Source organism: Pongo abelii, chromosome 11 (genome assembly GCF_028885655.2).
Source record: "Pongo abelii isolate AG06213 chromosome 11, NHGRI_mPonAbe1-v2.0_pri, whole genome shotgun sequence".
NCBI lineage: Eukaryota > Metazoa > Chordata > Mammalia > Primates > Hominidae > Pongo > Pongo abelii.
Window position 1 is genome coordinate 77,357,191 of NC_071996.2, and position 14,653 is coordinate 77,371,843.

A 14,653-nucleotide genomic window follows, 5' to 3' on the forward strand; every position below is an offset into this window, starting at 1 on the left:
GGGACTGACCTCTGGTCAGTGGCATGAGTGGAAAAATGTTCTCAGACTCACAAACCTACCAGAGCTCAGCCCTGCCCTTCTAGTCTTCTGACCGGCTAGAATGGACATGGTCCCGAGGGCAACCTTAGAAACCATGTTCTGAAGGTGGCATTGCTTTTGACATTATGAATCTTTGAATGACTGCGTGGAGGGGGACCCCCTATCCACCTGCTCACCACCCAGCACTATTTCAATGAAAACAAAACATGTATTGTGTTGAGCCATCAAAATCCTTGGGTTTATTTGTACAGCAGCTAGTGTTCCATAATTAATAAAAAATTTAGTCCTTTGCACTAGTACCCTGAGGTTAAAAATAAATTCTAAAATATGTAGCACTGCAGCAGAAGGCAAGAAAATTGATACTGGAGGCTGAAAATATGAAGACCCATGTTATATAGTACCAAATAATTTCATAAACTGTTGTCCTCAATTACTTGGTGAACAATGTGTCTACTGAGCCTGTAGCTCCCAGAATAGAGGTTGGTAAACCCAAAGTTAGTGCACCATGGCTCTTTCTGGCTTTGTTTAGCAAGTCAGTACAAGGAAGAGCTGAGCTCAGGCAAAAATGTGCTGGTTCAAGAGCAGAAATGAAAAGAAATAGAATGAGTACAGAAATGTGGAGTCTTCTGTTTTGAACTTCAAAGAGTAAGTGAAAACATGGAATAAAGGCTTTGAGCAACCAAAGCCCATTAAGGCTTCTCTTTAAACAGGCAGTTTCATCACAACAGCAAAGATCACTTTAAGGTTGCTTTCTTCACAGCCAAGTCTATTTTTTTTCAGATGGCTTCAAGATGGCTGCTATTAAGTTGAAGGAGAGAGGTATAGTGGTTAGGATGCAAAGAAATTAATCAGATTGGAGAATTGTGACCGGGAAAGAACCCCATGTGTGTATATAGGCACATGGGAATGATGGAAACAAATATTGCAGAAGCTTACTCAGTATTTGAAGGAATTATATTGCCAAAGTTCATTAACCCAGGCTACAAAAGTTTTGGTTGTTCAAGGCTTAAAGCAGTCCTTGAGTTCCCAAACACACACGGCCAGAAGCAGGCTCCAAGATCTGCACAGTCTTCCAAAAAGGGTGCTCTCTCCATCCCCTCCTTCAAATGTGGCCGTGAGGGAAAGCGGGCAAAGAAGAACCTCCCGGGGGCATAGCCAGGAACCTCAGACAGCAACGGACAAGGGAGTTCCACCCACAGAGCAGAATCGGGTCGAATCGAGGAATCTGTTGAGACCTTCTCTGTGCCTACCGTGGCTTTCTGCTTACGGCCAATGCCTGCAACGCTGTAACTGAGGGATTTTTTTTTCTTTTTTTTTGGCCATGGGAACACATGAAACAAGCCTGAGATGCTAAATTGTTACTGCCTCCAGAAACAGGCCTCAACCAATGTTAGAGGATAAATATCCCCGCCCCCTCTCCCCTTGGACTGGGTAACCCCCAAGCGTGCCCTACACTGTCTGTCTGTGGGAGTGAGTCCCTGTTACCCATGACAGAAATGGCTGAATAACCGTCCCTTTATTGGTTCCTCTCCTTCTCTGTCTCTTCTCCCCAATCTGCCATCTCTCAAGTCAACTCCCTACAGGGTCAGGGGGACCTCAACTCAAGACAGAATTTCTCCCACTGCCTGGCATGGGGTCTTCACAGTGATATCATTGGAGGCTTTCCCCCCTTAGTGCCACTGTCTTACCAAATCTCTTCTAAAGGTGAACAGTTGAAACCATAGACTAAAAAAAATTACTAAAACTTCTATTAATATTATCCTCAGGAGTAACCTATTTTTCCATTTAAAAGTTTATTATTCAAGTAATTTGAATTTATTATAGAGAAATTAGAGAACATATGAATGAAAAGACCCACTATCCTTCTACCCAGAATATTTATTTTGATGTTTTAGTTTGTGTCTGTTCAGATCCTGTTTCCATGCATTCCATTCATTCATTCACTAAAAATTTTTTCACTGGGTTTTGCTATGTGCCAAGCAGTGTTCTAGGCATTTGGAATACATCAATAAACACAGCAGACAAAGATTCCTGGTTCTCAGGAAAAATGCATTCTAATTGGAGGAGATAGATGATTAAAAATATATATATATTTTACAATTTATTTTTATATATATATTATATATGTTATGTAATATATAAATAGATATATATCATTTTAACAATTTATTTTTATATCATCTGTTATATAATATATGGTTATATATTATATATTTACATATATGTTTACATGTATAATATATGTTTACATATATTATATATAAACATATATAATATATAAATTGTAAAAAAGATGTATATTTTTTATTTTTATAAATATATATCTTTATATGTATTTTTCTTATGTATGTTATATAAATAAGATATATAATTTATATAAGTAAACTGTTATAACTAATAAGTAAATTGTTTAATGTGTCATCAGGTAAAAAATGCTATAGGAAAAAGAAAAAGCAGAGAAGGATAAAAGGAGACCAGGACAGCTGGAAGGGGATTGCAATTTTAAACGCAGCAGGTAGGGTGGGTTTCACTGAGGACGTGGCATTTGAAGGAGTTGCAGACAGATATCTGTGGCAGGAGCAGTGCAGGCAGAGTGAGCAGCAACGCAGTCCCTGAGGGGAATGGGACTGGTGTGCTCGGGCATAGCCAGGAAGCTGGCAGGCTAGAGCAGGGCAAGAGATGGGGAAACTGCTAGGAGATGAGGTCAGGGGGAGCAGCCCAGTGAAGGGGGACGCAACACGCATCCTCGACTTTCATTCTCTGTGAGATGAGGAGCCTCTGCAGCATTTTGAGCCGAAGGGTGACACCATCTGACATATGCTGTCAAAGGTCGACTCTGGCTGCTTTGGGGACACCAGTCTGTGGGGGTGTAAATTAGGAGCTACTACTGCAGTAATCCCTGAGGCAGATGGTGATGAATTGGACCAGAGTGGTTGCAGTGAAAGTGGTAAGAAGTCGTTAGATTTGGGAAATGTATTTTGACGTGAGGGTTAATGGGATTTCCTGAAGGATTTGATCTAGAATGCAAGAAAAAGGGAGGCATTTAAGATGATTTGCAGGGTTTTGGCTTGAGCATAAGGAAGGATTTAAATGCCAACAAGTGGATTAAGGAGGACCGTGGATGAGCAGGTTTAAAGTGGGGGGAAATTCAAGGGTTCTGCCTGGGATGTGATCAATTGGAGGTGTGCATTAGAAATGTGAGCAGGCAGTTGGGTTTTTGAGTCAGTAGTTTGGGAGATCTAGAGTAGATGTTGTTTAAAGCCACAATAGGATAAGGTCAAAGGAGTCAGTATGGGCAGAAAAGAGAAGAGAACTAACATTAAAAAGTTGGAGGCTGGGCGTGGTGGCTCACGCCTGTAATCCCAGCACTTTGGGAGGCCAAGATGGGTGGATCACCTGATGTCAGGAGTTCAAGACCAGCCTGGCCAACATGGTAAAACCCCGTCTCTACAAAAATACAGAAGTTAACCAGGCATGATGGCGGGCACCTATAATCCCAGCTACTTGGGAGGCTGAGGCGGGAGAATCACTCCCGGGAGGTGGAGGTTGCAGTGAGCCAAGATCACACCATTTCACTCCAGCCTGGGCAACAGAGTGAGACACCATCTCAAAAACAAAAAGGAAAAAAAACAGTTGAGAAGTAACTTGGGAGGCTGAGGCAGGAGGATCACTTGAGGCCAGGAGTTTGAGACCAACCTGGGCAACATAGTGAGACTCCATCTCTATGAAAAATAAAAAAAAATTAGCCAAGCATTGTGGTGTGTGCCGTGGTCCCAGCTACTTGAGAGGCTGAGGTGGGAGGATCCCTTGAGCTCAAGAGGTTGAGGCTGCAGTGAGCCATGATCATGCCACTGCACTCCAGCCTGAGCAACAGAGTGAGACTCTGTGTCATTAAAAAAAAAAAAAAAAAAAAAAAAAAGTTGAGAAGAAGAGGAGAGTGCAGCGAAGAAGACAGAAGGAGGACACAGTGAGGCAGGAGGAGATCCACAAGAGGGTAGAGTTCTGGAAGACTGGTGAAGGCCAGTGCAGGAGGTAGGGGTGGGGGTGGGGGTGAGCCCATGAGATGAGGACAGAAATGGCTACCGGGATTAGCACTATGGAGGCCACTGGCAACCTCACACGTGTGAAACCTGACTGAAATAGGTTTAAGGGGGCAGAATTGGAGGTTTTACTGCAAAAGGTAACAAAGAAATTAGGTGGGAGGTGGTGGGAGCAGAGTGAAAAGAATTTTGTTGTTGTTTTGTGCCTTTTTCTGAATAGAAAAAAATAACAGCATACAGCATATTTGCATGATGAACGTAATGATCTAACAATAATATTCAACAATAATAAAGGCATAATGTTTTAATCCAATCAACTACATTACAAATGTTCCAGAGGGGGCTGGGCCAGTGGCTCATGCCTATAATCCCAGTGCTTTGGGAGGCCAAGGGAGAAGGATCGCTTAAGGCCAGGAGTTGGAAGTTACAGTGAACTGTGATAACACCAGTGCATTCCAGCCTGGGCAACAGAGTGAGACTCAGTCTCAAAAAAACAATTTCAAATTGGATTTACTATATATGCTTTTCTTTTCTTTTTCTTTTTTTCTTAATTGAGGCAGGGTCTTGCTCTGTCGCCCAGGCTGGAGTGCAGTGGCATGATCTCAGCTCACTGCACCTCTGCCTCCCAGGCTCAAGCGATTCTCCTGCCTCACCCTCCGAGTAGCTGGGACTACAAGTGTGTGCCACTATGCCTGGCTAATTTTTTGTATTTTCAGCAGAGACGAGGTTTCACCATGTTGGCCAGACTGGTCTCGAACTCCTGACCTCAGGTGATCCGCCCACCTCGGCCTCCCAAAGTGCTGAGCCACCACACCCGGCTCATTTTCACTTTTAATGCCTGAGAATGTTCTATTTTTTGAATGTATCATAATTTGTTTAACCAATTTCTTATCATTGGATGTTTTCGTTTTTTATTTTTTAATTTTTGCTTTTATAAATAATCATGCAGTGGACATCCTTATACATATAAATCAGCCCAATTTTCTAACTATTGCCTTAGGATGAGTTTCTAAGAGTGGAAGCGCTGGGTCAGAATATGAAAGCACGTGAAATAATTTTAACGCATATCAAATAGCTAAATCTCCATTTTAGAATCAACCAAAGTCACTTAGACCTGCTCTTCTCACAGTTATATTTTTCTATTATACCTGTCAGGGTGCATATGTTACATTTATTTGTGTGATTATCTGACTAACGTCTGTTTCTCCCACTAGACTGCAACCCAGTGAGTGCAGAGATGGCACCTGTTTCTGCTCACCGCTGTATCCTTAGCTTTTGGCTGACAGCTTGTCATATAGTAGGCAGTCAGTAAATAACTGCTAAAGAGGGAATGAATGGATGTAAAGCTTAATTCAATGAATAAGGTAGAAGATCACACTAGATAATGTCATTTGGGGATAAAATAAAATGTGACTATCAATCACCCCCCGTGCCATGCAGGGTACCTGCATGTAGCTCCAAAAGTGTTTGCAATTGACTAATTAATGCATGAATGAAGTATATCTTGTTTATAAAATCCACCTTCTTGTGTGGCTTAATGAATGGAATAATTGTGGATCCTCCCAAGGTCACTTCTTTGGAGAAAACACAGGCTGTCTACATTTGGGTGCAGCTCCCTGGGGCCTGGCTAACTCTTAGCCAAACTCCTGTTTCCAGCATGGAGTGCCTTGGTCCAGTGGCCAGCAGGTGGCAACAAATGGTTATTAAAGTGGCGTCCGAGCACTAGAGGCTCTCTCTGGACGAGGTGTCTCTCCTGCTGTGCCCCCAGGGCCTGTGTTTTGGAAACTCCAGCAAGCCAGCCCAGCAGGCCCTTTCGGGTGAGGAAGGCACCGCAGGAACTACAGGTGCTCCTCAGAAGAGTCAAGAAAGGGGGGTCAACTCTCAGCCCCTGAAAGAGGGCTTTGCATTTCTATTTCACAAGCTTACAGTTCTGAGTCATTGTACTGGAGGGCTGAAGAGCCAAAGGCAATTCATGTGCAAATCTATGCTTCTTCAGGTGTGAGATTTCATCCGGTTTACACCAGATGACCTGCCTCTGTCATGTCTCACTCTGTCTGCAACGGTTTCTTCTGTTTTTTTCAACCAAGCTCAGTGCTGTGCAGTCACGCTGACAGTCTGTAGTAATGATTGGGTTTGTTACCACTGGATTACACAAAGGCTTCTAACTACATACAAAGAGGTTGCTGACCACTCATCATGGGTTCCCCCTACCTTGGTTCTGTTTCTTCCAGGGGCAGGGATGGATTTGCCCCCGTCCTGCTTCACACTCTCCCTTTTTCTCTGGGTCTAATGGTAGAGGGGAAATCAGCCCGTACTGCAATCCTGTTATCTACCACTTCATTCTCGCAGCAGCTCAGCCTGTGCACGTGACATATGTCATGTGTCTGAGCTCACTTAGATACAAGTACCAGGAGGGGAACCTGATATTTCTGACCCCAACCACGGTGCTCTGTCCACTACACTCATGGTTGAAATTGTGCTCCAGGAAGCTCTCCTGAGGTGGCCGTGACAGCAGGGAAGGAGGAGACATAGCGGATGGGGACGAGTGGCCAAAAGGTGATGCTCCCTGCTTCCCACCCTTCCTTCATCTAGAACAGCTGTGCTTTGATTTTTAAAATATACGTGTGTGTACATTAAATTATATATGTAATCTTTCTCTTAACTTTCCTTTCAGAAGGAGGAGAAAAATCTGCGCCTCTTCCTCTCAAGGGATACTTTGTCTCTGGGGTACTTTCTGACCCAGTGGACCCCTGGCAGAAGTAAGCGTGGACTGTGGCTACAGGACCACGCAGAGTCAGCACGAACCGAAGCCAGGCCTTGGTCACGGCAGCTCCGGGGTCCAACCACTTCATCAATGCAGGAAATGCTTTGATGGCAGAATTCTTCCATAGCCAGCTTCTCATATTCTCTGGGACAGACACAAACCAAGAAAAATGAGTGTGGTGCAGAATCTGATGTGTCCTTCCTGTACCCCCTGCTGGTAGCAAAAAGTATGTTTTGAACTTTGTTACACACAGTTTGGGTAGTAACAGACTGAACGAAAGCTAAGGAAGCTTGGGAGCCTAAGTTCAATGACAAATGAAGAACTAAGGCAGAGAAAAAAGAGAATTGAGAAAGTGTCTGGGTGTGTGGAGATGTTGGGGGAATAGAGAGGGAGGAGATATAATTGGCCAGATAACTTGAGAGTGGGAGAGGAGTGCAAACATTATTTTTGAGGCGCTTTGTTGGATATTTAAAATGCACTCCTACCTTTGGCATTTTCTCAAAAGGCAGGAAAGATTTGTTTTCAATTCTATTTTTCTGCTGGACTGAACCAGTGCCAAGACTGGACCATGTAGGATCCTGGGTTTATTTCAGTTACATAAGCAAACGTTGCTGTGATTTGGAACAGTCAAAGCCATGAATGTTTCTCAACTTCCATTTTGTCAGCTGCTTGAGTTTCTATTCTGAGAGGTGCTAACTGTTAACATTGTTATTCACTTGTGTTCCCTAAATCACTTTTAATTAGTTTTAATTTGAACCAAGAATGTTCTACCGTTGAAACTATGTCAAGAATGATCAAAAATGAAATTAATAAAGAATTCACTTCAGAAAAAAATTTGCACTAATATTACAGTATTTTATAATATCTATCTCAGCAGAGTCACAGATAATTTAGAATTTTTAATTTTGTTTTTAAGTGATTTTCCTCAAAGCAATAATAGCCTTGGTAAAGAGTTTAGTTAAACATTATTTTTCACCTCTCATGCATTTTGTGTAATGAAATTTTTCTATCATCTTCCAGTGGAATTAATTGCATTGGTGCAAAAAATGCAATCAAATCAATGACTGAATTTAGCCTTTGAAAACTCACGTCTAGCTGGGATAGTTACTATATTCATTACACACTGAAAAACGATAAGCAGTAATCTTTTCTGCTAAAAAACTGACAAAGATAAGTTTTTCAGGGCTCTCAAAATATCCTAAAGCTGACAATACAAGAAATGTTAAAATATTGTTGGAATTTTTAACAGAATCTTCCTTCTCTTTTTTTCCTGTTCTTTAAGACAGTGGTAGTTAGTTGTCCACTAATCGTTACTACATGATTTTCTAACAAAGACTTGCATATCCTTTTGGCTAAAAAGTGGCCAAATATCAGAGAGCTAGAAGTTTGGGAGACAGCCTTTAGTCTTTTCCAAAGCATATAAGCCCTTTGGAATCCTTTTGGGTAAATGGCGAAGATTAAACAGAATTCATAAAGGGTTTCTGATACATAGTAGAATGTGCCTGTGAGGACGCTACACATGATAATAACCTAAGCATGCTCTCTTTTAGTCCCAAAACGTGTAGAGTAATGTCACATGAAATTTACAGGAGGCCATTGACTGGGACCGAGCTCCTGCACTAGGCCTAACAGACCAAACCAAAATGGAGCCACTCGTACTGAAGTTCACACCACCAAGCCAAAACTAAGTTGTTTATCTGATCTTCCAAGAAATCAAGAAAGACAGGGAGATAACAGCCCAATCCCCAAACAGGCCAGTTTTTGCTGGCATGATAGGAAGGCCCCTCTGCTTCAACCTTTCCAAAGAAAGTAACTTGGAAACAACCAATCTGCTTTTTGTTCTCCGTTTCTGCTTTCCTCAACCATTTTCTGACCATAAAACCAACATCCTCTGCTCGGCTCATGGGAACACTCATTCTATTTTGTAGAATGAGGTGTTGCCCGATAATTCTAGATTTGCAAATAAAAGCCAATTAAGATCTTTAAATTAAATCTGTTGTAACTTTGTCTTTTGACACTAATAAATGCACGAACAGGTTTCTTTAGAGAAAGCCCGTGATATGCAAGGTATGTTTGACGAGTGCTGTGATCAAATGTGATATTGTTTACATTCTCATTTTCATAATTTTCTTAAGTACTATGTAATTTGGTCTTGGGAATGCTTTGCTAATTACGGGTGAGGAGGATGGGCCTTGTATGTGACAGAATGATTTAGTGTTCTGCAGTTCAGTGGAAAGAGTGTAGAGGTGTTGAATATTTATGGCGTTTTACCTTCTCTCTTTGTTACAGAGGCCTTACAACAAATTAAAACATGTGTGTCAGCTCCCTAATTATCTAGCTAGACTTTTAAAGATTGGCTAGTTAAGGCTGAATTTTATTCAAGCACTACTTCATCTGTCATACTATTTTAAGTACATTAGCCTTGTTAGCCTATTATATGGCCATGATCAGTACTATTTAAATTGCCAACTTCTACGAGTCCCTTCTGTGTGCTCTGGCTCAATCAATGCATTCGTGGTACTAGCTTAGTTTTGTCACAATTCTGGGCACATTGGCAGTCCCCGGGTGGGAGGCCTGGAGCTCCTGAGTAAACATAGTGCATCTTGCCTGGAGTTTCAATTTCACTTGAGGATTTGGAAAAATGTAAATTAATTGATTTAACCATTTATTTAATGTGCTCCAATTCTTTATTTAATTCGCTGCAAAGCAAAAAAAATTATGCATTAGCTATGTTATGACTAAAACCCAAATGTTGTTGAATACTTTCAGTGGTAGAATAACAGCGTGTAAACCCAGAAGTATGACTGCTTAGCTGTCAGAGTTCCAGCCAGAAACCGGCTGAGAAAAAAATGTGATGACACTCATCCTGAGAAGTATTGGGATGGAGCCTCACCTGGCTTCTGGGTGAGGCAGTCCAAAGCCTACACCCATCTTATGTCAAAGTCCCCTGTCATTGCACAGGAACTCCAGGGACTGTTCAAGAAGGAACAGGAAGCCTCCAACCCAAGGGAACGGGACTCATCCTGTTGTCAGGTGAGATCGTGAGAAGCATGGGTGAGCTCAGCATGGGCAGGGCCATTGAAGAAGTTCCTCTTTCCTCAGCTAAGCCACACTGGCCAGGAGGTCCCTGAGTCCTGAGAGCATCCTCCCAGAGCTGTCCCCGTTACTCTCCAGACCTGGCCGTGGCACCTCTCAGCTCCTGGTGCCTGAGTCCCTGCCTTTGACTGGGATCACCATTTATCACCCGCCACTGCCCCCATTGCCCCTCACCCGCCCAGTGTGGTGACACAGTCTTGCTCAGATCCAGTCCTAGTCCTGTGAGAGAGTTTCTGCCCTTGACCTTGGTCCAGATTTCCAGTTCCTGTCTTTATGTGGTCCACTGCCAGGACTATAGACGAGTTCAACCAATGAATAATATAAAGTTTGATTTTTCTGTGAAAATAAATATGAATGCAAAATTCACATGAATGCTTAAAATATCAGACCTCAAAGATGAGTGCTGTCTATCTGTGGCCCCTTTGAGCAATCCCTGTGCCCCTGGGGGATGCATTCATCCGCTGCTGTTACAGCGCCACCAGCAGCCACTTTTGAGGAGTGCAGCTCCAAGGGATGACGGTATAAGGGGAAGAATTCAGCCAACGTGAGATGTCCTCCAGCAAAATCAGAGACAGTGCCCTTCAGAGGGCTCGTGTCCTGCTGGAATTGGGAAATTCCATAAGGCTCCAGATATTCAGCCTCCTAACTGAACACTATGCAATGCCTTTATCCCCTCCTCCCAATATGTGCAAAATATCAAAGGAATAAAACCTGTTTTCTTTCTTAGTGGTTGCACCAATTTTGTGCAGTCTGTTTCTTTTCTGTTTTTCTGTAAAATTGTTTTCAGAAATACTTAAAGTTGTTGTGGTGAAAGTTAACTTTATGATGCTTGTTTTTCATTTCAAAAACAATAAAGGCAGCTTTGGCTCGTGCTGAGAACCTGAGCTAAGATAGCAGGAGATAGGATTCCAGGGCCTTTTCAGTTTCCTTGTGATGACTTGTAAAACAGCACACACAGCCTTGGCTCTATCCTCTTCCCACCACGCACCCCCTTTCTTAGAAACGTGAGGAGCCCAGGCAGGCATGAGAAACCTTTCTGAGCATGAGACTCTCACTGAACTGAAGGGTCAGAGGAAGACTAGGCCCCCCTTGTCCTGGACAAACAGCTGCTGTCCCAATGTTTTCCTCCTTGCTCCTAAGATGGGGGCTTTCAGGATACATTTTGTGGGGGAAGAAATGCACCACAAGGCATCCCTAATTTGAGATGGGGCTGTGATAGTCTTTGCTTTAGCCAGGCCAGTTCCAGACCTGATGCAATTAATCCTGCATTAAGTTCGAAGCTGTTGACCCCTCTCAGAGACCCCTCAAGTTCTGCCTCTTAAAAATATAAATATCAGGGCCAGGCACCGTGGCTCACGTCTATAATCCTGGCACTTTGGAAGGCCAAGGCAGGCAGATCACCTGAGGTCAGGAGTTCGAGACCAGCCTGGCCAACATGGTGAAACCCTGTCTCTACTAAAAATACAAAAAATTAGCCAGGCATGGTGGCGCATGCCTGTGGTCACAGCTACTCAGGAAGCTGAAGCATGAGAATCGCTTGAAACTGGGAGGCGGAGGTTGCAGTGAGCAAAGATTGCACCACTGTACTCCAGCCTGGGTGACACAGCTAAACTTCATCTCAAAAAATAAATAAAATAAAGTTTATTTAAAAATATATATATATATAAATATCAGTCCCCGAGACTGATCTTTGGCTCATATTTCCTAGAGAAAAATACTTGAAAAATTTGCAGGCATGTACTTCTGTGCTCATTTCGATTCTGAAGGTGAATTGGCATGGTGCTGGTTAAGGAGGACCCTGTCATTGATTAGAATGGTCACCTTAAGGACTTGTTCCTAGTGCCTGGCTCTGTGACAAGCATCCCCAGCCTGCCAGTGACACAGCATTTGTGTATCCCTTTTTGTCCTAAACCAGAGCTCATTCTTGTACCATATGTATAAAGACTGATACTTTGCAGATGGAAATTCCTCCCTGAGACAGAGACAGATCATCTGCCCCCCTCCCATATGGCTTAGGAAGGGCAAAGAAAGAGCCAGAGGAAGCAAGCTTAGAAAGTGAGAGCCAGGGAATCGGGAGAGAACAATTCAAAGACAGAACTGGGAAGCAGGTTTTAGAAATAGGAGGTTGTTGTCAGAGACCCAAGGCAGACATATGAGGCAGCTTCCTGGGTGTTGATGTGGCCTGAATCTTTACACTGGACCTGGTGTCCGGGAGAAAGAGCCATGCCTTCAGGGATGAGAGGCTGAAGGAAAAACCTGGCTGCCTGCTGTGGGGATGCAGTGAAGATGTGGGGTGGGGTGGGGGCTAGAGAGAGAAAGCAAACTGGGATTAAGGAGAACATTCAGCAAGCCAGGCAATGCTGGGTTCTGCAAAGATCTGGGACCATCTCTGTATTTGGTGTCTGAAAGTTCTCACACTTTAATAAGGCAGTTCTTCCACCTGGATTGGAATAGGGTAAGTGCACACCCTTTCCTTCTTCCCTGCCATCCCCAAGGAGATGGCACAAGGATACCCCACTTTGGGACATAAATTTTAACATATTTGATTTTTTAAAGATCAGTGTCATCACCCAAAAGTTATGCTTGCTGTGTTCATGGTCTGCATTTATGCTCTCTGAATTTGCCTTGTCAAAGCCCGGCTTTTCTCCAGAATCCCACTATGGCAGGAGATCAAGAGAGGGCCTCATGCTCTCCAGCAAATGATAAAATTCCATAGCAAAGCTTTCCCAGCATCACCCAGAAAGAACCCAGAATTAGCTGGGTGCTGACAACCATAGCACGTGTCCCCACACAGGCTATGCACCTTGACTGAGCAACACCCCTGTCCTTGGCCAGCAGAAGACTCGCTTGGCCTGGTGTGGGCAGACAACATGCCCCAGGCTTTTCTCTTGGCACAGCTTGCTTGGAGCCCTCTCTGCTCCCCCAGAGCCACAGCCCTGCCCCTCACCCCAGTGACGGTGCTGTGGTTTGCTTATTTTGACATATTCGTTCCTAACACGCTGAAGATGAAAGGCAGGAAATGTGCAGTTCCAGTTCCCATAGCAGGAGCGGTTGGACCACGTTGCGTCACATTTACAGAAAGGTCATGGGATCCTGAAGGCAAACACAGCATAGGCTGACCTCAGGCCCAGGGGCTGGCCTGGCACAGCACATGCTGGGCGCTGCCCGCCCCTAGATGGAATCCCTCCTCGCCACGGACTGACCACAGCCTGGCTCACTCCCACCACTGTCTGTGACTGAAGCCACCTCTTCACAAGGTCACTCCTCTTGGGGCTCCCCACTGTCCCAGAGAGAGCCCACTTCCTCCCAGACCACTCCCAGTCCTGGCAGTGTGACTGCTGCTGAGTGATGAATATGGAACTCTCCCTGCCTTTCCACTTCCCTTCAAGCAGGAAGTGCCTCCAGATCTTTGGGGCAGAGATTGGAAACCCCCAGTATTCTAAAAAAGTGGCAGAACTTGACCCACCAAGACCCAAAGGGAAAAAAAAAGCCAAGGCCTTGCTGTTTTCCCTCAGTGACCATCGGCCCTTCCTGCAGTCCCCAGCCAGCTAGATGATTCTTCTCTAAAACACGCCATCTTTTCCATAAGATATAACTAAGCATCACTTCCACCCACACTCAGGATGTTAAGACATTTGAAGAATAATTTGTTCTAGACCCGAAAAAAACCTTGCAGGAAGAATTCCACTTCCCTTCCTCCAGGTGTGTGCCATGTGGCTGGGTTATGGGGGCAGTGGGGGCTGTAACTGGCTTTGTATGTGGCCATTTCCTGCCTTTGGTGCAGTTAAACCAAGCCCTTGGTCATTAGGCTGCAGGAATACCATTTGTGCATTTCATTTCCTTGGGGATGATTTTTTAAAGTGGCTCTAATGCACCTGATCACATTCAGATGTGTTCCCAGGGAAGCAGGCGATTTGAGAATGCAGTAAAGCCAGCTCACATGTGCCCAGATCCAGCTCAGTTTCCTGTTCAACAGAAGCCACTAAAGACAGGTACTCAGGGTTGATAATGTCCTTTTGTGCCTTTGTCTGGGGCAGCTCATTAAGGTAGAGACACCTCAGCGCTGACAGGACAACCCCTTCCTGTGTGTTCCAGGGAAACCTAATTGACTACAAAACCTTTTTTTTTTTTTTGATGTTACCACTGCCAGATACAAATCCAATTAGCAGCAGAGTTAACTCAGATGAATCCTGGGAACATGGAAATACCACATTCTACAGCTAATCAGACCCATGGAATGATGACACATCTGGATGTCATCAGGAAGGTGTGATTCTGAGGACAATAGGAGGCTGGATGCTCTCAGAGCCCACATGTTCCACTGATTTCAGAGCCCCCCTCTGTGGGTGAATTACAAGGACTTCGAGGATTAACAGTCAGAGACCAGCTTCTGTCTGCTCAAGGCCTTCTGGGTCTAGGAACATCATCGCTTTATTCTGAGGCCAGAGATATTCAAAAGAAGTCGCTAAGGTCTTATTTCCAGTAGAGCCCCTTGGTCCCTCCACAAATCCCTCCCTACAAATCTGGATGGATTTAAGAAAACCTTTGTTTCTTGTTATGTGACCCTTCTCCCAGAGACTCGGGAATCCTGTATTCTGACTCTCCTGAGAGTAGAAGCAAACGTAATTTCAAGGCACAGAGGGATGCTCTGGCCCTCCCTGACCTCCCTTTAAATAATTAATGTTGCCAGGCAGGTGCTAAAAGACTAGGCAGA

General features: G+C 44.0%; 1 long non-coding RNA gene across 1 annotated transcript; it reads left to right on the forward strand.

Moving 5' to 3' along the window:
* Positions 1-5,860: 5,860 nt before the first annotated feature.
* On the forward strand, positions 5,861-7,677 carry LOC112132320 (uncharacterized). The gene is made up of 2 exons (XR_008522859.1): positions 5,861-6,635; positions 6,754-7,677. It is a non-coding gene; the product is annotated as an uncharacterized LOC112132320 (long non-coding RNA).
* The last annotated feature ends 6,976 nt before the right edge of the window (positions 7,678-14,653 follow it).